The sequence below is a fragment of the Camelus bactrianus genome, chromosome 1, assembly GCF_048773025.1.
Source record: "Camelus bactrianus isolate YW-2024 breed Bactrian camel chromosome 1, ASM4877302v1, whole genome shotgun sequence".
In the NCBI taxonomy this organism is placed as follows: Eukaryota; Metazoa; Chordata; class Mammalia; order Artiodactyla; family Camelidae; genus Camelus; species Camelus bactrianus.
Window position 1 is genome coordinate 126,455,668 of NC_133539.1, and position 25,715 is coordinate 126,481,382.

Consider the following 25,715-nt stretch of genomic DNA (forward strand, 5'->3'; position numbering starts at 1 on the left):
TCCCTCCACAGTAAAGTACCTAACTGTCCTCCCTCCCATCACAACAATTCTTTCTTTGTGAGAACTCTGCACTCCCCACACACCATCCTGAAAGCAGGTGCCTTGCTGGCTGGGAACGAGATGTTTCAGTCTCACACAGCCTGCATCCTTTCACTTTCCCCTTGTTACCATAAAAAAGCCTTTCCTGAGTCATCCACAAATCTGATTCTGAACTTCATAAAGTGCTGAGTTTGCAGTCACTGTGTGCATACCTCCCAGGTTTTGACTAAGTTTCCTTCACGAGATCTTCATTAAGGAGCTGCATCAAGAAGTCGAAAGAGGATATTCTTACATCTGAGCGGAGGAGCCTGCAAGAAATTTAAATGGCTTTCAAGAGAGAGTTAACCAGGGACAGAGAGGGCGCAGGTCCTAGTCAACAATGTCATGAGGCAAAATGTTCTTCAAAGACTCAGAGTGGCTTCTGAAAGTGGAGTCGGCAGGGAGGAGGTGACACGCAGTGAGTGGGGTGAGTGAAACAGGGTACGCTCCCCCAGCTGGGGAAGAATTGGATTTTGTTCTAGTTTTCCAAACAATTTCTTAATACCTTTTTCTCCTATTGTCACATACCATTTCCTATGAATTAAGAATATCAATGTCAGTCATTTGGGCCGCTTGGGAGAGGCAACATGATGCCATTCACAGGGCTGGGACATGACAGCCACACCAGTCTAGGTTGAAAGACCAGTGGGGGTATTTCCATGGTGATCACGGGCATGCAGCAAACTCCCCAGCTTCAATGACCTCATCTCAAAAGTGGGGCAATAAAACTACCAAGAAAAGTGCGTGATGATTATGGAAGACATCTGTTTACTAGGTAAGTGCCCGTGACAGCTGCAGCTTAATGGGGAATGAGTATGATTAACAAGGCCCTGTCTACCTGGCCACACGCTCCCTGCCTTCCTGCCTTGGTGCAGCAGCAGAGTTTGTTTAGCTGAGATGAACGCCCCCAGAGCAGACCCGACGGGAAAGCTCGCAGCTCTGCATTGTGAGGCGTGTTCCTTTCCTTCTCAGTGCTGATCACAGTTTGCTGTCATCTGTTTTTATGTTTATCCCTTTTGTAACTTCCTCTCCTCCGGAGTTTTTGCTCAAGCAGCGCAGGGCCAGGTGTGTCTTTTGTGGCCTGCCCGATATTCTGGGCTGGGAAACAGCCGACCACACATCTGGCTCTGGTGCTGAATGGAGAGGGCAGAAGGCCCTGGGGCCCATGCTGAACCGAGGCCCATGCACCCAAAATTATGGTGTGACTTTGGGCAAATTACACAGTCTTCTTTACCCTGAGATTCCTCATCTGTCCATGAAAATAACTGCCCATGGCACACAGAGTTACCAAGATTAAAGGAAATCACCAAATTCACAACATATTCAAGGGGCTACCAGTGCATCCTCAACAGACAAATGCTGCCTTTACGGCTCTGACACACGCCAAGTGGGGCGGCCACACACAGTGAACACTGCTAAGTGCTTCATGTGTGCTACAATACTCTTTAGAACTTACAACAATCCCAGGAAGAAACGAATATTATTATGCCCATTTCACAGATTCACCAACAGGTTAAGAGAGGTTATATTCTAGTCCAAGGCCGTATGGTGAGGAAATGGTGATTTAAACCGGAATCTGGGCCCAGGCTTAGCCTCCATCTCTCTCCCATCCACCTGACCACTTGCCTATGAATTCCACCTGTCCAATACACAAGTTTGCAGCCGTCCAGCTCTTAAATGCAATGTGTGCCAGCATTTGTCAATGTTGGTTAATTACCATAAACTGTTCTCAGAAACCACAACAGAAAAGAAAAGTGGACTTAAGGAATTCTGCATTGCGTTCTCCTATAATGTGCAGTCACCCTTCACTACACCACCAAATCCAAATGTATGCTTCCTCCATGTTTATTTTTGCACACGGCTTATTAAAGTAGAAGGTACCTGCAGTAATTCCATCTCAGTTGCTTTCCAAGGTTGCAGATTATCCATAATCAGTCCGTGAATGAAAATACTACAATGTGAATGAAAATACTGCAACCATGTCAGTAAACAAAGAATGCTGAAACCAAGTCATTAGCGGCTGCTGCCACCCCCCAGCGAGTGCATGCCTGCAGCCCAGCCTCTCAGCCACTCACAGTGGTGCCCTCTGAGTGGATTCAGAGTAAGAAAGGACAGGATACTGGCCCTAGATACCTAGGTACCTGCCAAAGGGATGAATTCTATGACACAAATGTTTGCTTCCTCCCATACATAGAAAAGCACTAAATACTTGATCTTGAGATATCTGGTTTTCTTTAGATAACAAGCAATATTTTATTGTTCCAACTACCTGGTCTTTCTTGTAAAACTTCTATATATCCTAGCTCTTCCCCTACCTCTTGGGAGCAGTCCCTCAGAGTGATCTGAGAGGTTGCCATCCCGGCTAGAGTCCTCCAGCCAAATAAAACATAACTCTTAACATTTAGGCTGAACGTTTATTTCAATGAAGTCCCAGAATAGACAGAACTCATCAATTCTGTAATGGAACACACTGGATCAGGAAACAAAAGCCTGTTTTAGTCTGGAAAAACTACGGTTTCCTCTTTCTTCCTGTCATTATACAATCCCACCAGAACTCATTAATTTGCTGTCTGCTCATCTGGCAACCAAACTCAGAGAAGAGTCAACTCAGCAGAGTGCTCTACTCGGGAGAACACCCCGCAGCAGCACTGCAGGCTACCTGTCCTCCCGCACGCTCTGCTGACCCTTGGTGTCCTCCGTGACGACCAGGACAACAGAGCTGTTCCCAACAGCTGCGAAGTCCCACACGTTAAATAAATCATTTTATTTTATACGATATTTTACGTATATACCCATCTCTGAAAACAGCTTTGCTAGTAGCCCAAATCTTCAGCATCAATCTGCAAAGGCAAATCCTGTCCGCAAGGGAAAACAAGACTTAAGAGGAAGCTAAGGATTCCAAAGTACTCTCCACAACCTAAGGCCTCCAAAGTCCCCTGCAGGACCTTCAACCAAACTGCCTGCAGGCGGCAACATATCTGCTTTTAAAGCAACGCCTTCCTGCCCTCGGGCGCTACAAAGTCCCTCTAGGCCCTCCCATCTCAGGGTAAGAGCAGCCGCTGCAGAACCTCACAGGGCAGCACTGACAGGACTGGACAAAGAGGATCAGAGCTAAACTAAGCCTTCTGATGACACGAGCTAGTCACTCTGTCACTTTACAGATGAAGATATATATATATAGAGAGGTGGGGTGATCTTGCTCAAAGTCACACAGCTAATAAGTGGCAAAGTCTATAACTCTGCTCCTCCCTCCGGCGTGACGCCCCAGCTGGGACGCCCACAGGGTTCTCTCCTGCCTGCCGGACCAGTCCTTTACTGTCACTCATAAAACACCACAGGGTGTGAACCTAGCCTACATTTTCAGCATCTTTTCCCTGCAGTCTTGCAGGAACAAGGCGGTTCGGGCCATTGTATGACTTCTGACTCCCAGAAGCCTCCGTGCTCAGGCTGGTCTTGCCTGTGCATCCAGCACCCTACTCAGAGGCTCTTCCTCCCCTACAGGAACACGTTCCCACTCTCCGCATGACACCCCCTCAGGAAAGCCCTCTTCTCGCCCTCACCTCAGCAGGTGTCCCAGGCCACATCCCGAGCTGCCCCATTAGGACTGCGGGTGCCCAGGTTTGCTAGTCAGACCAGCAGCCTCAGAGCCAGGGTTTATGCCCGGGTCACCCTGCAAACCTACTGCCCGCCATACAGACCCAGCCAGCAGGTCACCTGAAAGTCGCAGCAAGTGCCCCACCCAATCCCGAAGTCTTTTCATTTGCCAGCACCGCTGATGACTGGTCTCCAACCTTTGCTCAGTTTTGCACAAAACAGCAGCTTCCACTGTGAAGCAGGGGGTTTTCTTTTCTGCTCCCCATCCTTACTGGAAACGTCTAGGGAAATGAAAAGGCCTTTTCTCAACCCTTTTCTGATGACACCCACCCACCCACAATACTCACATGCTCAAGAGCTTTGGCTCAACCTGATTTTGTTTCACTTACGCTAAGGGGCTCAAAACACTGCGGGATTCTTTCTCTTTTGATGGTATTTTTACTCAGTTTATCGGCTTTAATCTGTTTTTGTCTCTCTCTTCAATATCCCTAGAAGTTGCCGCTTCTTATTCCCTTCAGCAGCCTCCCTCCCAACATCTAGTCTAGGAAATCAGCTGTGATGAAGGGCCCGGGGGCAGTCACAGAAGATGCAACTAAGGCACAGAGAGGTGACATAATTTGCCCGAGAAGATCAGCTTCAAGCCCCAACACTGTGTGTCACTTCCCTCTGTTTAACTCTTATGCTAAGCAAGCGAACTTTTTGTAGATTATGGTTATAAACAGATGAGGTATGAAAATACATACAAGGACACACATCAACTCTAAGATGTTCATTAACTCCACTATTTTGTTTCTATTTATTTTATTTCTATTAAAAAAAATTAAGAACCTCTGCAGTCAATATAGCAAAATGTTACTGGGCTTTAAATACAAAATATAGAGGTTTTAAGTGTGTCATTACTCATCCTTATTTGTATGTTCACAAGACAAACTGATTTGACAGTCTCTCTCCCCTCCCCCTACTCACTACTGGCTCTCACCTGAGCTCCCAAACCACACATCTAACAGCCTTTCAGTTTACCCACAGCTGAACTCATCAGTTATCCCCCAGAACTCCCTCTACAGATTTCCCTCCTCAGAGCACAGCAGGACCATCATTTACCTCATTAATCCACCCAGAAACCTGTTCCTTACTCCATCCTACCTTCACAGAAATCATTCATCCTTTCCTTTTTACCATCTAAACCTGCCTTCAATCTGTTCGCTTTTACCCGCTGACCATCCCACCGCTCAAGTGGAAGCCACCAACACTGCCCACCTGGACTCACAAGTCTCCCAAGTGGCCTCAAAGCCACTCTCCCCTACTTGAGACAAATGGGATTGTGTCACTCCCACGCTTTTAGGACTGTTTTGAAACCCACTGTTTTTAGAAGAATCTCCAAGTTCTTAACCTGATGAATGTCTTTGAAATCAAATTGTCAGCTCAGGGATGGGAGGACACGCCCTCTCCCCTAGGACCTGCCCTCTGCCAGAGCATCAGCTTGGGAGGACCTGCTGAGCTACACCAGCCTGTATTCTAACCCTGGTCTTGAGTTCTTAGCAAACTGCTTCACTTATCCATACAAATCCAAGGTAGATTAGAAAGATTTTAGATGTTGAGCTAGACTATTGATTTGGGGATTTTGCACTAGCAACCTGCAAGTACATGTTCTAATGATTCTGTCTTCTTAAAACCACACCCAGATTTAAGTAGTATTTGTGGAATGTCCTCGGAGTAAAAGGGATTGTACTTTTACAGACTTTATGTTTTATAACATGAACAACCTGGACAGGGTCACAAATGGAACCGCCTCACAAGTGACAGAAGACAGGTGACAGGCATATAGCAACAGGTCACAAAGATGGTAAGAGCAAATTTGTTTCTCCAACCCCCCAAAAAATTTTTGAAAGAACTGAAAACTCTGAATTTTGAAAGTAAAATATTATCATATAAAGAAATAAAATTATCCTCTTCATCAGTGTTTCAAGATCTGACTCCAGAATTTTTAGCATGCCATATTGAATCCTAGCACAGAAAAATCAGATGGACTAGTGGTGAGTTAGTTCCAGGAAAACTGCAGTAATTCCTCCACTTGTAAAAGGACATAAACTCACCTGTCGAAGATGAATGTAAACCCCATTCTGGAGAAATTAGGAAGCTCCCAGGCTCTGCTTCTGGATGGCAAGGACACGGACAGCTTTGAAGCATGCTTCTAACTCAGGCACCAGCATTCTTACACTGCAGGGGGAAACGGAGGCCCTCAGTCAAGAGCAGAGGTGTTCCTGTCGTGTCTCGCAGGCCGTGCCTCGGGGACTCAGTGCCCTGCAGCAGCCCGGCCCCAGGCGAGGACCCGCAGCATGGCCCATCCAAGCAGCAGGTGCACTGGGCTTGAGAAAGCCCATCCCCGATGGGGGCAAGAGTGGCTGGTGGGTTTGAGTGAACATATAAATGCCCATAGAAATATGCCTGCATTCATTCAAGTGATACAAGCAACAGTAGCAGGCTATTTAACAAAATTTCAACTGTCAGTGGAAATTTACCATTCCTTTCTGCTTGTCCCCTGCACTCTGAGACAGGCTTAGGCTCTCTCACACCTGCAGCTCTGATGCAATAGTTGTGAAGTCGTTTTACTTTGCTGCAAGTGTCCTCGCTCCCGGTGTGGCTATGACTGTCGTCTCTTAACACAGTCAGATGTCTTACTGGATCTCTCCCTGCGTTCCTTGCTCCTGCTTCTCAGATCCTAAGATAAAGGGCAAGTGAAGACACATGACCAGAAAAGGCACCGTGGACTTGAACTAAGTCCTCAGTGATCCCCTAGGTGAGTGCTGCCCACCCCTTACCTTCGATTCTCAAGGTTCTGCCCAGGGTGACATCCAGACAGGAGAGCGTCCTGGGCCACTTAAAAGCTGTGTGACTTGGGCCCTGGGACAGGTGCAGGAGCTGGTTCCAGAGCCGTGCCCCTCCCCACCTCTGCTCCCCTCTCTCCCAATGACCCACTGCCAAGCCCCCAGGTTCCCTGATATTCTGTCCTTCTCTTGTAATCTAATCAAAGCCCTTTTCCTCTTCCTTTATTCCCTAATTATCACCAGCTGAAGTGGTTTTTCAGTCACAGTATCTGAAAAAATTTCCGGCAGCTGTAAAAGAGGTCTCCAGAGGTCAATGCCCATATGCTGGTTCCTGAAGAGAGCCCCTGGTTATGGGGTCCCTCACCAACACTCACGGGGCATCAGACATGTTGCAGAGTCGACCACCCCCAACAAGAGTTTGCTGTGACCCCAATGCCCACACAGCATCCCTGCTCTCATAAATTTATTTGGCCCACTTATCCTTTACTAAGAAGCAAAAGTAAAAAAATTGCTCATGTTTCTTACTAAAATTATTTATGAGGTGGAAAAAGAAATTGTAATAGAAAAGAATAAATTTGACTGCATGTTAGATCTGTTCCTTTGGCTTTAAACCTTTGCTGTTTTCTAGGCTCAGACTTGGTAGCTCTGTACCTTTTGTAAAAGAAAGTTGCCTTTAGCCTGAAATATCCAGGAGAGCCTATTCTCCGGGCTCTGATCTTTCACGATGTTAACTCTTCTGCACTTATGTTGAGATGGCAAGTCGCAAAATAGAGAATCAACTTTGATTATTTTTTGGAGGTTTTAGAGGGGCACCATGATTTGACCCACGTGGACAGCTGCAAGAACAAAGAATTCCAAGGAGAAACAATTCTTACCGCAAGAAGTTTGCAACAACCAACCACATCCCCGCCCCTTTTTAGTATAAAAGCGGACTGATTCCTGACTTGGGGGAGACGGTTCTCCAGCATGTCATTCTGCCATCTTCTGGGTCTGCCAGCTTTTCAAATAAAGTCACTATTCCTTGCTCCAACACCTCAATCTCCCAATTTATTGGCCTGTCATGCAGCAAGCAGTACGAGTTTCGACTTGCTAACAAGATGACTGCATTGGAGGTATTATGTCTCCACTCTTTCCTCGTTTCCAATATGTAACATGCACATCATTTATGATCTAGTGCAAATAATTCATCAAAGACTACCACAAAAAGAAACTACACTCACCTAGCTATCAAAACTGAAGACACAACCTATCAATTTTATATGCTGTTTAACAACACAACTAAAAAACCTAACATAGGGAATTGATTCCACAGAAATAAAATTATTTCTACTCCTTCAAAACCTTTTTTTCTATTCTATTTTATTTTGTTTTGCATATTGAAAAGAAAATAAAAGACAAATCATTTTATTTCACGTATTTTGTTATAGCTACATAATTTAATTACTACAAAGAGTTTTAAATTGCAATAAAAAATTGTTCATATATTGTACAAAGATATATACAGAATCAATGTGGATAAGGAAAGGAATGGACATTTACTAAAAATCCACTGCACATTCAGTCTTTTACAAGCATATCCTGGAATATAAGCTCTATGATCCAGGGGTCCCCCACCTGCATTCTCACTGCTGAGTCCCTTAGTAATCTTCTACCAAGGCACCAGCATAGAACCACACGATCAGTATTTTCGGTATAAATGAGGGAATTAGCTCATTCAATTCTAAAACAAAAACCCTAAAGTAAATACTGAACTTATTTACAGATAAAGAAAATTGGGCACAAACAAGTACAGTTTCTTCCCCAAGTTCACAAAGCTAATAACTGGTAAAGGCAAGATTTGAACTCGTCTGTCTGATTCTAAAAACTAAGGTGGAAATCCCTTATGACTGGGGAGGGTCCAGCAGCACAGCCTATCACCCTATCTTTGTTCAGATCTAGCCTTAGACAGCTTGAGACAGCACCCCATTTCTATGGAACTTGAGGGCAAATGATAACAATAAGGATTTTATATCCAGTAGTTTCTTAGGTATCATTTATATAAACTGTCAGCAAGACAGCAGAAAAACTCTGGGAAATATGAGTGGGTCCAGACCTTTTTGCTGATTAGAAACTCAGTCTATCAGGACAGAGTGACCTTCCCATGAGAGGCCACACGGACCTAAACTAAAGGCAGCTGAGCAATGAAAACTAGCAAGACCCTGGAACTCAAGCAAGAAGGATCCCTGCCATATCCCGCCCTGTTGCCCCTTCATCCACGTGGACACGAAGACAGAAGACCTAGGTTTTTGTCCAAGTTACACTATCATGAATTCTCACCCATAAAAAGTTATGACTCTATGCTGTCCTAAGTCCTTTCCAACTCAAATATGTTGACACCAATATCTCAGCAGAATGTCTATGTCTCCACATCCTCTCTTCTATAAGGAGAATAGTTCTATGGCCACAAAGCAGAAATCCAATTAAAAACACCATGCACTAAGCAAGGTGAAAATCTGCGTAAGAGACTTTGCTCTCAAGCTCAGTGAATGAAAACTCAGAAAAATTGGTCCTTCTCCCTCAGCAAATGGGAGGTAGGCTGATTGTGTGTGTGGGTGGGTGTGCGTGTGTGTGTGTGTAAATCAAATACAATGACGTCTGGGATCTGTACAGATTTTTTTTAAGTTACTGTCATTTCATGAGGATGAGACACCCTTTAAAGTAATTTGAATCTAGTGTTCTGAGAGAGTCTCAGGATCTTTTGGTGGAGGAGGGGAAAGGAAAGGAGGAAAGAAGTCAATGAAGCAAAGGAGTAAGAATACTGCAAGGGAAAGGCAAGACATTAATTTTGTTCCTACTTGCATCACAAACAAATTACGGACTGGCATTGCCCCGATGTCCTGTCGAGCACTGAGTTGCAGATGAAGAGGTGACAGCCCATTTCTCACTGAGCTTGTGACTGTACATGGAATCTTATAGAAACAAATCATTTATCCTGGTCAAACACTAGCAGCAGGCCGTAATTCTCCTATTTTGAGAGACAAGAAAATAGGAGTTCAAAGAGGGTAGATAACTTGACAAAAGTCAGAGGACCAGTAAACAAGAGAGGATGAATTCAAACTCAGATCTGAATGCAGAGTCTGATCTTCCCACTCCCAGGACTGGAAAATCCTTAACACACAGACTCCCCAGCTTCCCTGCAGTGTTCCTGGCACCAAGCATTTCCCATGGCGATGGACTCCAGTTCTCACAGACACAGTGCTCTGTGCAGCCAATGAACTTGATCAGACCTTGATCATCTACCTGCCACGCCCACCAGGCTTCACCATAAAGGTAGGAAAGCTGGCTTTCAAGTGCATACAAAGCCACCCCTGGTCTAATGTGGGCTCTTCTGCGGCTTCTCCTGCCTAAATGCAGCCATAAAAGTGCTCAGAGTTTGTACATGAGCCACACTACCTCTCTCCATCTGTCTCCACACCTATACTTCTTAGCTATGACCATTTTGATAATATTGGAAACAAATTTTTAAAAACACAAAAGAAAGGATCCTCGAACAATTACTTAATACTTACAATTTTAAATGATTTGTTACAAAGTGAGTATTTACAAACCGAATCTGCCTTCCTAGGTGTCAGTTTAAACAGTTAAAAAATATAATAGCAAAAAATTCTCCCTTACAAAATTAACAAAAACATCAACAATAATCTGGAATAAACTCACAATTAATGCCCATGTTGTACATGAAGAAAACTACAGGACTGTACTGAGGGGTAAATAAGAGGTGTGAATGTAGAGACATCAACATATTGCATGGAGGAAAACAGTTTTATAAATATGGAAGTTCTCCTAAAAATAATTCAAAACTTAATAAAATTCCCATGAATACTCTTATCTGATTTTTTTTTAACTTGAACAATATATTTTAGAATTCTTCAGGAATAATAAAGTCATAATAATAGCCAAGAAAGTTTGGGATGGAAGAAAAGAACAAAAAAAAAATCGCACTGTCAGATAATAATTAATTTTTACAATATGTAAGATATAGCGCTGGAGTAAGGAAGTAAGATTGACAGAAATAAAGCATGAGCTCAAAAAGAGACTCTAGTGTACATAAGTATTTTATACATGTGGGATTTCAAATCAAAGAGCAAAGTATGAATTCAATAATTGTCCTGGGACAATCAGAGAATCACCTGGAAAGAACAAATTCTATTCCTGTCATAGTGACCACAAAAATAATTACAGATAGTGATGTAAATATTAAAATACTAATAACAGCAAATACAACTCTTTGCTCACATTAATTCAACTTCTCCTCACTATAACAAGTACTATTATCATCTCCATCTTAGACATTAAATAAACCTACATAAGAGATTTATACCATTATAAGAAAGTATTTCTAAGAATAATAACAAAGATAAAACACAAAAGGAAGACATTTACTATCTTAAGAATATTTTGAGCCACAACAAAAATAAACCTACTGAACAAAATGAAACGAAAGAAATGACAAGGAAAAACTCTGTGATAGATGTTGATGAAGACAAGGGATTAATGTTCATAACATACAAAGAGCTGTCACAAAGCAAAAAGAAGCTTCCTCACTTAAATTTGTGCAAAGGACAAAATGGATCATTCACTTTTCAAAAGTCAGATGGCTAATCAGTGAAAAATGCTCAATACCTCACTGGTCATCAAATGCAAACTAAAACAATGAAAAAGCACTTTTGCTCATCTTATTGGTAAATATTTTTAAAAGATATTGTAGCTAGTGTCCATCTGTGGGAGAAAAAACTGTGAGCGACCTTTTTGGAGGATGACATGTCAATGGATATGTAAACTCTGAAAAACGTGTGTACACACTGATACAACCCCACTTCTAGGAATCGTTTCGTTTAGAAAAAAAATCAGTTCAAATAGATATACTGTTTACACTGATGGGAAGAAAACCTGAAGTGAAATCATATCCAGCGATAGAGAATTGGTTACGTAAGTAATTCTACATTTCTCATTCCACACTGGAGAAGGAATTTCTAGTCACTTGAAAGTAGCCTGTGATGAAAGTAAATGTCACATCCAGGGACTAAATTTCCAGAAGACTTAACTAAAGGCATGCTCATACAAGATCACAGGAATGTCTGTTAAAGAAAGATGCCAGTCTAACATCCTTTCTGACAGTGGAAAATGGAGAAAAGTTAAGTGTCCACCATCAAGACAATAATGCGGTAAATCACGGTGAGCTGTGGGCACTGAGGGGGCCAGCGTTTCCCCGTGGCCCAGGGCCTTGTCCACAGCACTCTCCCACCAAAGGTGTCCTTGCACAAGAGACCACACCTGCACATCAGGAGACCCCTCCACTCTATCTGAAAGGACCGGGTGAGTCTGGAGTGGGAGGACGTCTATGATATACCCCTGAGTGAATAAAGCGAGCTGCAGAAAACATATAGTATGGCCTTATTTTTCAAAAAAGAATATGTACACACATATACATAGATTTCTCATATGTATGTATGTATGTATGTATGGGTATATATATATGTCATAGGCATAAAGGTCATGAAATATATACACCACATTGGCAACAGCTTTTACACTCAGGAAATAAGGGGAAGGGAGGTAGGGCTCTTTCGGTACCACCACAGTTCTCTTTTCAGTATTTCAGTTAAGTACACTTGGAATTTAAAAGTTTATTTAAGCCCGAAGTAAAATGGACGATGCCTCCACAAGACATAATGATATACTGGTCATTAAAAATCATGCCAGGGGAGATAGAATATTGTAGAAAAACATGTAATAAGCCGAATGGAAAATGGAGGTCTCCACACAGTAAACAGGCACAGAGTGCTCACTGGTTTTTATGACAGAGCTGATACACACTGATGAAAAGAACAGAAAGTAGATGTTAAAGTGTTAATTATTATTTCTGACTAGTGGGACCTGGATAGCCGTTTTTGTCCCTTTTTTCAGACTTATTGCATTAAATATACATTATTTTTCATCTGAAAAAAGCATTTTTAGATGTGTAGTACCACACATTGGAGAATAATACACGAGTACTTACAGAAACAAATAACTAGGAGACACTGCAGCAGCACCACACAATGTAGAACGGGCGATCCTGATTAAAACCACGCAGTTACATAAGGACCCACAAAGTGAGAGCACCTGCTGTAACAGGGCGTGGCCCCCTTCTATTTGTCACCTGTGTCTTCAGGGCTGAGGGTTCTGAGCATGGCCAGTGTCAGTGTTGGTGTCTGGATGGATGCCACTGGATATGAGGGCACCTGCAAGCCGAGAGGAATAACAGAAATCATCCTCTGCCTTTTCTGTCTTGTTTCTTTGTTACTTTAAAAGAGAGGCATAAATAAGATAAACTGTGTATCTTCCCTATTGAAATTTCAGTAATGAAACCGTTTTCAAAGTGTTCACAACTTATATTCTGCCTATAACAGACTTTTCATCAAAGCTTCATATTTATTAAATGTTAATTAACTCAGTTAATTAACTCCCTGTTGAAACATTCTACTATAGAACATGAAATGCACTATGTGAAAGGACCACTCCTGCAGTGACTAGCTTGGCTGTCTTGACGGCAGTGCAGTCAGCCCCCAACATCCCGTGGCTCTGAGCTCCTGATGCTGCTAAGAGAGCACGCTGCCGCCTCAGATGGAGAGAAAGTGTGAAAGCATTTCCTGAAATCTACAGCACTGACAAAACATAACTGACAAATCCCAGGCTCCTTTGAAGCTGTCATTTTCGGTTTCTGGCCAACCCCAGTCAATGAGCAGAACCACCTCATTCCCGAGCAATGGCACTACTTGGTAAGGAGTTCTGGAGAAATTTCCAGGTATAGAATGTAACCAACTATACGTAGAACTCTGACAAAAGAAACAATGCAATACCCTGATTTTGGAAGACACTCAAAATATTCTCCTAAGCCTTTGTAGCTGGAAAGGTTGGGCTTCTCCTGAGCCACTTATTTATTTCACAGCCAGTGAGCATCTCCCACAAACCCTGTTACCCTGTGTCTGCTGGGAGCATCAGGTACACTCTTGCTGTCGATCTTATAAGTCACAGGGCAGAGGTGTGTGTCTCACGGCTGCAACCCTCACACGGGCTCGCCTCCTAGCCTCACAGTTTGAACTTGGCCCCATTTTCTAACCTGTTTATTTGGTATCTGTTCTTCTGTAAGCTGCCTGAAATGCTTTTTGAAACAAGTCAGAAGAATGAGTGGGTAGATAAATGGACAGATGGGCAGGTGAGAGATGGGCAGACCGAAAGAGAGACTCCAAGGAAAGGGGAACAAATAAAATTTCCTGTGCAAAACCCTCTTGTAGTCAGGGAAGAAAACCACCACGGAGAAGAGTGAAGAGGCAGGTAGGTTAGGACTGTTTCCTGGATTCCATGAAAAGTCACACCAAGAGATGAGAGAGTATAACTATAAATAATAAAAGGAAAAAAGCACACATGCTTGAAAAATATATCTACAATATGTACTTTCTAAAGAATAGATTCAAATCAGCAGGGCCCAATACCACAATCCTTGGGTATTTACAGAAATGAGAATCCCATCTCCAAACCACAAGGCATCCCTTTGGAGCACTGAGAGTCTACACGGGGCAGTCATAAAGCCATCACCGCAAAATTTATGCTATCCTGCACTTACGAGGAATGAGCAGTTGTGCACGCGTGACAGTTACACCCCACAGCACCTCTAAGGGGGAGGGAAGCCTAGCGAGCCCCATCTGTGCAGGACAGAAAACCAGTCCTGGAGAGCCTAAGCCAACCTACCAGTTCTCCATCTCACAGGACTGGTCACTCCAGAGCAGGACTCGAACTCGGACACACGTCTGTAAGCACGATATTATCATGCTTTGTGTGATTTTTGTGTGTATAATACATTTGTTTCTGGCATGAAAGGATATTTAATAAATAATTGATTGTCTTGTCTATCTCATTAGCTCACAATCAATCTTTATACTGTTGAATTGTACTCTTTTCCTCTGGAGAAGGGAACGGAAAGAGCGGGGGTCAGAATGAGGTGGAGCTCCATTCTTTATCTGGTATCTCATCTCATCCAAGTCCCCAACCAGGGAGAAGGAGCCAATGTTCTCTTCATCTTTTAAAGAGAGGGCTCCACTGATGATGACTTACTCAACCCAAAAACCAAGGATGGGGGAAGGGCACATGTAGCAACCAGAGCATTATCAGATGTAGGAAAGTGAAAAGAGCTCACGGGAGGGCTCAGGGGGTCAGCCTGATTTAATTTCAATCGATAAAAAATACCACACTGTAAAAATACTAGCATGCAATAGATTTGTTCTTTCTTGACAAGTTTCCAAAGCCCACATGTAACATTATCGTGAACCAGTGAAAGGAAGAGTCTACAGATAGGGAAAATCAATGCCACAGGCAGGCTGAAACCCAGGCTGGAGTTTAGGAAGAGAAAGGGCATAGTTAAGAATTGGGGAAAGGCTGGAGGAAAAAATCACAAGGACTCTCAAGCATCATCCTACAATCATATAATCATTCATTCAAGAGAGAGTTACTGAGGTCCTATTTTGTGCAAGGTTGTACACAAGGCAAAGCAAGAGCGCAGCGACCATGTTGGCAGCAACGGGAGGGGCTAAAATACACTTCTGATCCCGGTACCTTGCACACTTGACCTCAGTATAAAGGCAAAGAAAAAAAGTAAAATAATATTCTGTAAACTCAAAGCATTGCTGAAAAAAAATTAAAGAAGACCTAAATACCTGGACAGACACGCCACGTACATTCCTGGATCAGAAGACAGTGCTCTTGGAATGGCAGTGCTCCCCAGAGTGATCCGTATATTCTACGTGGTCTCGATCACAATCCTAGCGGGCTCCTCTGCAAAAACTGATTAGCTGCTGTTGTAATTCATAAGGGAATTCGAGGGTCTCAGTAACCAAAACGATCTTGAAAAAGAAGAACAACATGAGAGGACTTGTAATTCTCAATTTGAAATTTTACAACTGTATTTCTAGGTGAGATTAGAGGCCATTTTTAAGTTATTACTGTGTTTATCCTTATTTTCTAAATTCTCTAGAATGAATATAATTGTTATAATAAGGAAAATAAAAAGTAAGTTATCTTTAAAACATGCACACCGATTCATTCATTGGAAAAAATGTATTTTAACTATAAAGAGGTAAACAAATATCTAGTGAAAAAGGACTACTTAAAAACAAGAGTGCATTTACATTTTTAAGAAATTGAAAACTGAAAAGCACAAACACATCAAGTTTCTAGGGAGACAAATACAACATATTAACACTTATTTTCAAAAATTCTAATTGAACAATGAAAACTCAAGAAATGGAAAATCGCGATTGACAGCCAAATGCCAACACATGGAGAGCAAAGGCCTAGAAATCACAGTTCCTTTAACTCTGCTACTACCTCAGTAGGGGAGGAAATTCCTCACTGAGGAGACAGTGGAATCCCATGCATAAGACAGGATACACAGTACAAACTGCGCTAGAATTGGGGGTGACTTTCTTAGAAGAATTCTAAAGTTAGAACATTGCTGAAAAACTATAAATACACTGACAGACAGATTAAAACACACAGTCATATATATTATATAGAAACATATGAAGTCTGCTCCCATGTTACATAGAAATACAAACATATTTGTTCATTTATGGGCACTGATTACTTTTTCCCAGGTAGAATATTTCAACTAATACAAATAATCAATAATACACCCCTCTTGTCAAATCTAGTTGATAAGTTACTCTGCTATGTAATCATAATATGCGTAAGATAGATCTAAAATAAGTGAAAAAGATCTTTGTATGGTTTCTTGAACTCTTCTCAACATTCCAAACTTAATTTTAAAATAGATCTGAGCAGTATTTCTATATTATCTTTTCCCTCGTGAAATGACCAATACAGTATGTTGTCAAAATTCTGTCCTTACAATGATTCACGAACACCGTATCCTCACAAAACTGCTGGACAGCAAGTCACTATCCAGACACTGTGACCAAACAAATGAAACACAAGGAAGACAGTGACCCTATTCTGGAGGGCTTACCGTCTGCGTCAACACCGATGTTTTTATTTGATTGGTTTGATTGGGTAGCAAAATAAAATCAATCAATTATTTTCTTCTCTGAGCATTCTGTAAGTCATGACTCTTTTCAGTGTCATGAGCAGGAAAGACTTAAGCATGACTTGATTTGGTCAAATAGCAACAATCATCACCGGAGAGTGTGTAATAAAGAAGTTAACTGATAGCAATGCTTCTGCCTACATGAGACCTAAAATAAACCTACACTGTTATCCGAAAGGAAAATGAGGAGATGAGGTTCCCAATGAGAAAACAAACAAACAAGAAACCAAAACAGGAAAGACTTTTACATTAACGATTCCAGGCAGTAGTGGAGCATGGTGGTGAAGAGGACAGATGCTTGGGGACAATCATGAGGCTCTGAACTCCCACAGCACTGGGTAGCTTTGACACTCATAAGTCAGTGAAATTTTCTGCATCTCAGCCTCCTATCCATAGACTGGGGATAACAACAGCACCCGTCTCCTAGGACGGTCCTAAAAATTAAGATATTTTATATGTAAATTTTAAATAAAATACCTCAGATTTTAAATATTGCCCCAAAAGCACAAGGAAAAAAGAAAACAGAGATAAATTTGAGTTCATCAAATTTAAAACTTTGCTTCAAAGGACACCATCCAGAAAGTGAAAAAAACAACACTCAGGAGAAAATATTTTCAAATAATTTATCTGATTAGGAATTTGTATCTCCAAATAAAAAAGAGCTCCTACAATTCAACAAAAAAGACAACTAAATTAAAAAATGAATAAAGGATCCGAAACGGTATTTTTCAAGGAAAATATACAAATGGCCAATAAGCACAATGAAATGATGTTCAAAATCATTAGCTGTAAGGGAAATCATGTCAAAACTACTAGGAGAAACCGCTTCACACTCACTACATTAGGTTATAATTAAAAAAAGAATAACAAGAACTAATGAGGACACACAGGAATCAGAGATAGCAGCCCTTGCTGGTGAGATGTAACGCTGCGTGGCTACTTTGGAAAACAGCCTGGCAGGACCTCAGAGAGTTGAACAGTTTTTTTCTGAATGACCCAGCAATTCTGCTCTGTGGGCACACACGTAAGAGAACTGAAAACAAATGTCCACATAAAAACTCCTACAGGAATGTTCACGGTGACATTATTCATCACAGCCAAAAAGAAGAAACAACCAAAATGCCTATCACCTGATGAATGGGTAAACAGAGGGGCCCAGCCATACAGTGGAATATTATTCAGCAATAGCAAAGCATGGAGTATTGACCCAGGCAACAACATGGACAAACATTGAAAACGTTACTCAGTGTGAAAGAAGTCAGTCACAATAGACGGTTCCATTTACATGAATTGACTCGATTTACATGAAATGTCCAGCACAGGCAAATCCACAGAGAGAGAAGAGTGGCTCCCTGGGGCTGGGGGACGATGGGGAAGATGGGAATGAGTGCTTATGCATATGGGGTTTCCTGTTAGGAGGATGAAAATATTCTAAGATTGACTGGGATGCACAATTCTTGGCATAGAGTAAAAACCGGTGTAAATATTAATGGGTGAATTGTATTAAAACTGTTAAGAACAAAAGCACCTCGGGCCAGTACCTTCCCACAGTAGATGCAAGTTGCTAACTTTTATTACAGGAAGAAGAAACTGCCCTCAGCATGAAAGCAGGAGATCAGCAAATGTGAGTTAACCGAAATTGGACAAGAGCAGTTCACTTAAAACAGTTGCTGAGTGTATACGAAATATTCAGAATGAAGAAAATCAGTTTGACATCAAGATGAAGCATTCTGTTTCAAATGCAGATCAAGGATTCGGCAAGCCCACCTGCTAGAAATAACCAGAGAAGAAACCTGGTTCTTAAAACAAGCACCACATCCAACAAGGAAATGGTGGTGAGGAAAGCAGTCAGCCAAAAAACTGGAACAGTTTGCTACAAATAATTTCTCCACTGAAATTTCAAAATTAAATGAAAGTGATGCAATGCTGCGCTACCCTCACGTGAATGGGCTTCCTCCGGTGCTCGACAGTTCTGTAACCCCGAATGAGAGAATCAGGAGAATCAGCATGGCTCCTGGGAGTCCCCAGGTGACTGCCCACCAGCACGCTGACCACCATCACATCTGCCAGTGTTGAATTGCAGAGAAGAGACCAACTTCTGAAAGGCACAGGAAATTTTGGCAAGGGAAAAAATGGCTGCATTCAGTCCTGGGACAGAGGCCCTGACAGCAGAGGCCAGAAGGCTGCAGGTGAACTGGAGTCGCCCTGGGGAAGGAAGGGACCACAAGGGAGCAGATCTCAATTCTCTTCTCTCTCTCCCTTCGGTAGGAGAGATAAAGCCTGCATCATTCTCACCTGGAACTGTGGGTTATGGCTGGCAGAAGTCGTACCGACACGGAATGATTATTCAAGTCTCTGTGGGAAAAGTCCAGAAAAAGAGAAGGAGTAGGGAGCCAACTCCACGAGCCTCTCAAATGCTCCTATATTTACTGTGTATAACGAAAGGAAAAAGTCATTAACAGTTGTGAGATAGTAAGTAGGAACTTGAGGAAAGACGGGAGGAGACAGAGATTGTAGAATCCACAAAGAGTACAAAGGCTTAGTGTATCTTTAGGGAAGTCATGGGGTGAGGGGAATAAGATACATTCTTTAGATATGTGAATTACAAAGCAGACCACGAGACCAGCCAGGTCCTTGTTTTGGGGATAATAGAATATCTAAAAGCACACAAGCCCAGCTTTTATAGCTGAGGGCCTGGGTCCTTGCTTTGAAATGAGCAGAGTGCTATCTAAAGCATCAACTATGCAAGCAAAGCATTGTCTCTGCTTTTTAAGGCAAGGAGACAGGAGTGAGGATGCACAGGCTCCTGCTTGCAAAGCAGTTACTAAGCACACATTTTTCTTCTGAACATTGACAGGCGGCTGGGGTCTGTTACAATTTGTTAACCTAATCTTGGGCTCCCACATGTAACCATTATGGAACCATTATGGAGGACACCCTAGGATAACAAATCCTAGCCCTGGTTCTTTTCCTGCCACCTTCAGACACTCTAGCAGGATCTAGACACATCCCTGACTAACGATCCCACAGAACCACCAAGACTCTTAACTCCTGGCGCTTGAAACTTAATTTTAGCTCTACACAACTTAACAAAGAAAAGTTTCAGAAATAGAAGATATTACATTCTTTTATATCTCATCATATGAACTAATTTTTCTGATTGCTCTAAGCTGCTTCTAATTGGCAAAGCACCTAATTCTGCAGGTGAATTCAGTACTTTCCATTGGGCATAACTTGCCAGTTTGAGCTCGCTGAATTCTATTGGTCAAATACTGATACACTTAATTGATTTCATTGTTCATTAGTTTCAGCCGGGACGAGAGGGAGTGTCACTCTGTTCCTCAGCCCACACTCAACTCTTTTCTCATCAGCAACTCAGGCCTCCTGAAAATAAAACAAAGAATTTGTTTTCCTTCTACGCTTTCCACAAACCCAACAGGAAACATCAGCCTGGAGAAAGAATTCAACAAAAATCTTCAAACAAAAATCTATAAAACATGAAGCAACTCCATCTCCGAATCATGATACACAATGACATGAAAGTAAGTGTGTCAAGCACAAAGCATGCGTGAGCCTGACCACCTCATTTCTATTCTTCAAAGGAAGGAAGGTTTTCATATTTTTTATTATCACTCTTTCTCATTGCTTCTGATTAAGCCAAAAATTAGTTTATGAAATAATTAAGCACTACAATAACAGATTTTTGTTGTATCAATTATAGAAGGCATTCAGAGGGGATAGGAAAACCCACCTTTGTAAAAAATGTAAAATTTCTTCCCCTGTTAAAAACACGTATACAAAATGCAACAGAGAATTCAAATTCTTGCGGAGAGGAGCAAAAGCCACAGAATCAAAGCAAAGTCATTACTATGAGTCAATCCAAAATTCACTAGACAAGCATGCTCAAAGCATTCAAAGAATTTTAAAGGCACACTACAAACCATTCGCTTAATGATCTGCAGGCTAGAGGAAGAATTTCCCTCTTTAACAGACAACAGAAATCAAAAGGGTGCCCCTCCAAACAAAGACGAAAAATCAATCAGGTTTTTAACAGTTCTGATAAATCAGCATGTTCTAAAGAACAAAATTCAGAAATTTTAAACATTCATTCAAACCACAATGAAACAAGCACTTAAAAAAAAAAGAAAAAAACCCCAAAGAACCTAAGCACATTGATCATGCACTTGGATCAATGAGAACGTCTTTTACCCTTCGAAGAAAGAACAGGCTATAGCCTTTTACTTGAAAATTAACACTACTTTAAAGATAACTCCTAAAACGGATTTCATCATTCATGTTGCCTTGAAAACTCTGAGGCACTTGTATCTGATCAGAAAAGCAATTCTGAGTAATAGTATGTTACAATTCAGCGCCAGTTTGCTTTAGAAGAAAAAAGAAAAGCTACTGTTCCTCAAATCCTGCACAGAGTGTGAAGTGACTCCCGGCCTCTTTCTCCTCCCGTTTTCTAAGCTCATGCTCCCCAACCCTTCTGAAACAAGTATGACAACCTCTTATTTCCAATATGCCAAATAACAAAAGAATATCAATTTATTTGTGTAAATATATGCCTACATCTTGAACTGGAGGAGGAAGGTATCAGAGGGCTACATGGAACTTATTTCTACCTTCCTGAAATCACACACAAACACGTTCACACAGACACAAACACATACACACTGAATTACTGAGCACTTCACAAGCTTAGGAATTCCAACTTCTAGAAGATAACTTTGCAGTTAGTTTAAAATACAAAACTGTCAAGTTTTGAAAGACTTGATCATCTGCTAAATCATCCAAATATCAACGAGACCCAATTTGCCTTCTCTGTAGAATGTAATTTCCCATGATGTCAAAGCAGACCCTAAGAAGTACTGGATCCAAGACTCGTGTTTATCACTAGCTATTATCGTTTTTAAACAAGTAAATCAGTTTCAGAAATGTATGTCCCAACATTTATTCTTATTGAAATAGCATATGTATTCAATTGTCTATACAGAAAATAGGTCCCATGATGGTGTTTAAGAGCTATTTTGTGTATTGCAATATTTATTTTTAAGTGAAGACAAGGAGGGTGGTTATTACTCAGTTGTAGAGCACTTGCTTACCATGCACAATGTGCTGGCTTCAATTCCCAGTAATCCCCCCCCCCAAAAAGTGCTTATTTAAAAATAAGAAAAAAGTTATAAAAAAATGCAGACTAAAACCACTGCAATGTAGAAGCCAGAACTATAAAAAAACATGTGTTTCTATCAAATACTGACTATATGTCAAACACAGGGACAACCACAAATCACCCCTGACAACCATCACGTGTGGTTCTCAGCAACCCTTCTAAGTAGACACGGATGAGAAGCCCAGCATTGCGGATGAGGAGACGGAGCTCGGAGGAGCCGGGGACGCTGACCGTCCTGCTCCCCGTGACACCACGTCAGCCCAGGACAAGTGCTGACAGAGCTGCAGTGAGGGGACATGCAGCTGCGTGGAAACTTCGGGAGCTGGGAGTCCCAGAAAACACGAAAAATTGTTCAGTGAAAAACCAGCTCAAATATATTACACTGTGTCACATTCTTTAAACAGGGAACATGACTGAGACCTTTTTGATGCCTCCGTGTCCTTTATGCCATCATCAGTTATTTGCCCTCACAGCATGACCAGTGATGATCTGGACCCCTTATGAAGTGCACTCAGATGGCAGAGCTTTTAAAGCTGTTTTATGAAGTTTGTAAGACTCTGTCTATGCCTCACACAGGCGGTCATCCATCACTTCTCACCGGTGTGGACGTACCACCTGAAATCACTCCTTTCTGCTTTTTAAAATCCCTTCATCTAATCCAGACTTTTCAACAGCAAAGAATCAGCTCAACCACAGACAGTGAACAGCTTTTCACCAAATGGACTCGAACAGCACATCGGACTACCTGGAAGCCCTTTTCTTTTATTAAACCCACTTCCGGGTACTTCATCATTTTCTGATTGGTGGACTTGGCCGCTGACTGGCCTACTCAGAGAGCTCCCAGCCTCACATCCGGGGATGGGAGAGGGCCCTGCTCTTGGGAGAAATCAGTGAGGAAGGCGGACATCCTCCAGTCAGGACTGCACGTGTAGAAGTGCCACAACGTGCTCAGAAATTATACCATCAGCACACCTGGGCTCCCATGGACTGGTTTCACATTAACCAAACTCACGAGACACTGATGCAAGAAAACCAGAAACTTAACTTATTAATGTAACAGAATATGTGAAACTATGAACCAGACTGAAATATCATAGTTCAACCATGAGTACAGTTTCTCCTCCACGGCCTAAACCCGGGCAGGCAGTAACATGGCAACCATGGAAAGAAGCAGAGCAGGAAGGGTTTCTAGATTAACTCAATGGACTAAATTTTTGTTATACCAACAGATCTACTGCCTGGAAAACAATTAACGCTAATCACGGTGCACTCTTCGTAGACAGTGGCTGAGACACGACTGTGAGCACCTGTGTAACTCTCCTTTCCCTGTCCTTATTGGGCAAACTGATGCACAGAGGTACAGAGATCCAGGGATGCAGATACCTCTAAACACCCAAAGCCCATCCCTGGGAGCCTCAAAACCAGACAGCCAGGGTTTAAATACCAGCTCTGCCACTTACTAGCTCTGTGACCTTGGCCAACTTACCCTCTGTGTGCCTCAGATTCCACACTGTAAAACTGGGATAAAAATCAAACATTCCTTACTCGATTGTTGAGTAGATTGAAGGATTCATTTCTGTAAAACTCTCAGAAAAGAATGTAGCACATTATTGGTGCTCAACAAATGTCAACTTAATATTAAAGTGATTTACAAGTCTCTTTCTAATCATCTTCTGTGTTTCCTGGCTAGACTAAGTCCCAAAGAAAATCCTTATTTCTCCTTTTATAAACTCTTGGGGAGCACCCTTCTGTTCCATACCACCACCTGTTTAAACTGAGGAGGGGATGCCTCCTCCCCACTCCTCTTGGCCATGGAGAGTGCTTCTCCACACCACAGACCCATGGCCCACAGCTAGCCTTTATCACACTAACAGAGTGAGGTGTGAGTCCGGAGAGACAAGCAGGGTATGTGAAACCGTTCCTTTCCTTCCAGTGCTGGCCACACTTGGGAAGCACCCGGGATGCTCAGCTCCATGGCAGGACAGCCCTGTGCATGATGGGGTAGGTCCTCTCAAGGGAAGGCTCGCTGTTGCCCAGAGTTACCTGGGACAGGGTGAGTCTCTTCTTCTGGGACACAGTATAATGACACGCATTTTCCCACAGCCCTGAAGTTCATGGAGAACGTGGCTTCATCAGTAAAAATGAAGACATATATCGCCTGCTTACTCTTTTCTGTCATCTCTCAGTTGGCTGCTGGAGACAACATGTGTATAAGTATTGGATCCCATTAAGCCCCAACATATTTGAAGTAACAAAAAATTCTGTGGCTTAACGTTGGTTCAGGGCGACTGTGTAACAGTTCTGACTTTGCTGATGCTAAATTATGAGTATAGGAACTATGGAACCTCCTCAAATATCTTTCATCATAAAACCAGCTTTCCTTATTTTCCTATTTCTTTGTAATTACCAAAGACTATCAAATGATGGCTTCTCACAAAACAGTAGCTAAAGTTTATGAGCCCTCTTGACATACCCACTGTGGTAAACACTTTACATAATTTCTAATTCTCACAATTCTACAAAGCAGATATGAGCATCCCCATCTCACAGACGAGGGAAATCTCAGAACGAACTGACTTAGGCTCACGTGGCTCAGTGGCAGCGTGTGCACGCAAACCCAAGTCAAAAAACTACACCCCTTCCTATATGTACCAAATCTCCTACCACTAATTAACACACAGCGGCGGGGTCAATACTCAGGGAACCCAGTACACTTTTCAGCTTTAAGGTGCTCCAGAGGCCGCTTCTAGCTGTTTTATAAATTCCCGTCTCACTGGTTTCTAGCACTGGAAGAAAAGTCCGATTTTGCCATTGTTTGCACAGCAAGTCTGAGATGTTCACAGCGAGATGACAGAATAAAACTAAGTTATAAGCAGAACAATTTTTACAGGTAGACAGACATAATGTAGACTGTGCTATTCTGAAGCATTAAGCAAAGAAATCAAAATAAAATAACGTTGTTTAAGCTTTCTTTAACAAATAGGAAAATTAAGAAGGTAAGAAAGGGCAACAGCGCCACCTATGGCTAAAAAGACCTTCCAGGTTGCCGGGAAACATGCAACACAAAATTGCCTGTAGGATCAGAAACGAGAATCAGATAACTAAAAGCTCCTTTAGCACATACTGCACTTTGTTTCAGGGTAAGGGAGGTGTATTCAATATTTAATCTGATATTGCTAATACTCCTGAATATAAACAAAAGACATAGGCTTATGGAAACTCATCTTAGAGGAGGAAAACCAGTCCAGCCTCTTCAGTTTACAGGAGGGGAGACTGAGACTTGGGATATGTCCTCCTGGCAATCGGCAGCAAAGCTCTCCTAGGCCTCATGTCTTGCACTGTAGCAAAAACCAACAGATATTTACTAGGCCTATATTCATAAAAGTAACGTCTGTATTTTTCCAAAAGTAGGTAATCTAAGTATCTTGCAAAATACTTCTCAAAGAGCCAGGAAATCGTAAAAGTTTGTTGAAATACAAAAACATATATTTACATATTAAAACAGCATGAGATTTATTCTATTAAAAAAGTTACATGTCAAATCAATGTTTTGATATTTTAAACCTGTTAAAAGTGCAAGAAAAAAAATCAAAATTTTCTTTAATCACAAAAGAGAGAATATTATTCCCTGAAAATGATAAATGTGGATTTTTTTAAACTTAATGGATCTGGTCAGAATCCACGAATTTAATTGTCTGAGTGGATGTTAAACGGTAACATGAATTCTCAGTTGTAACAATACACATTCTGTGTAAATAATCTTCAAAGGTCGTCTGCTTAAGGCAATTTAACTAATCCCTGTCTCAATAGAATGATACAGATTTCATTAAAACTTCATAGTGCACTAAAAAAATAAATGAATCCTTGTTACTTTAAGCCATATTCATATATATCATATATATACATATTGAATATGCATCAGAAA

The 25,715-nt window shown here is 41.8% G+C and overlaps 1 protein-coding gene across 1 annotated transcript in view; it reads right to left on the reverse strand.

Annotated features, from left to right (window-relative positions):
* Window positions 1-25,715, reverse strand: part of LOC141578890 (uncharacterized) — a 190,692-nt gene that overhangs the window by 14,677 nt on the left and 150,300 nt on the right. The window contains exons 29-33 of the mRNA XM_074372620.1: window positions 15,230-15,415; window positions 12,538-12,760; window positions 7,149-7,333; window positions 6,192-6,391; window positions 5,766-5,889 (exon numbers count right to left, since the gene is read on the reverse strand). The gene's annotated coding sequence lies outside the window, so the exon portion shown is untranslated. The remainder of the gene's footprint in view (window positions 1-5,765; window positions 5,890-6,191; window positions 6,392-7,148; window positions 7,334-12,537; window positions 12,761-15,229; window positions 15,416-25,715) is intronic.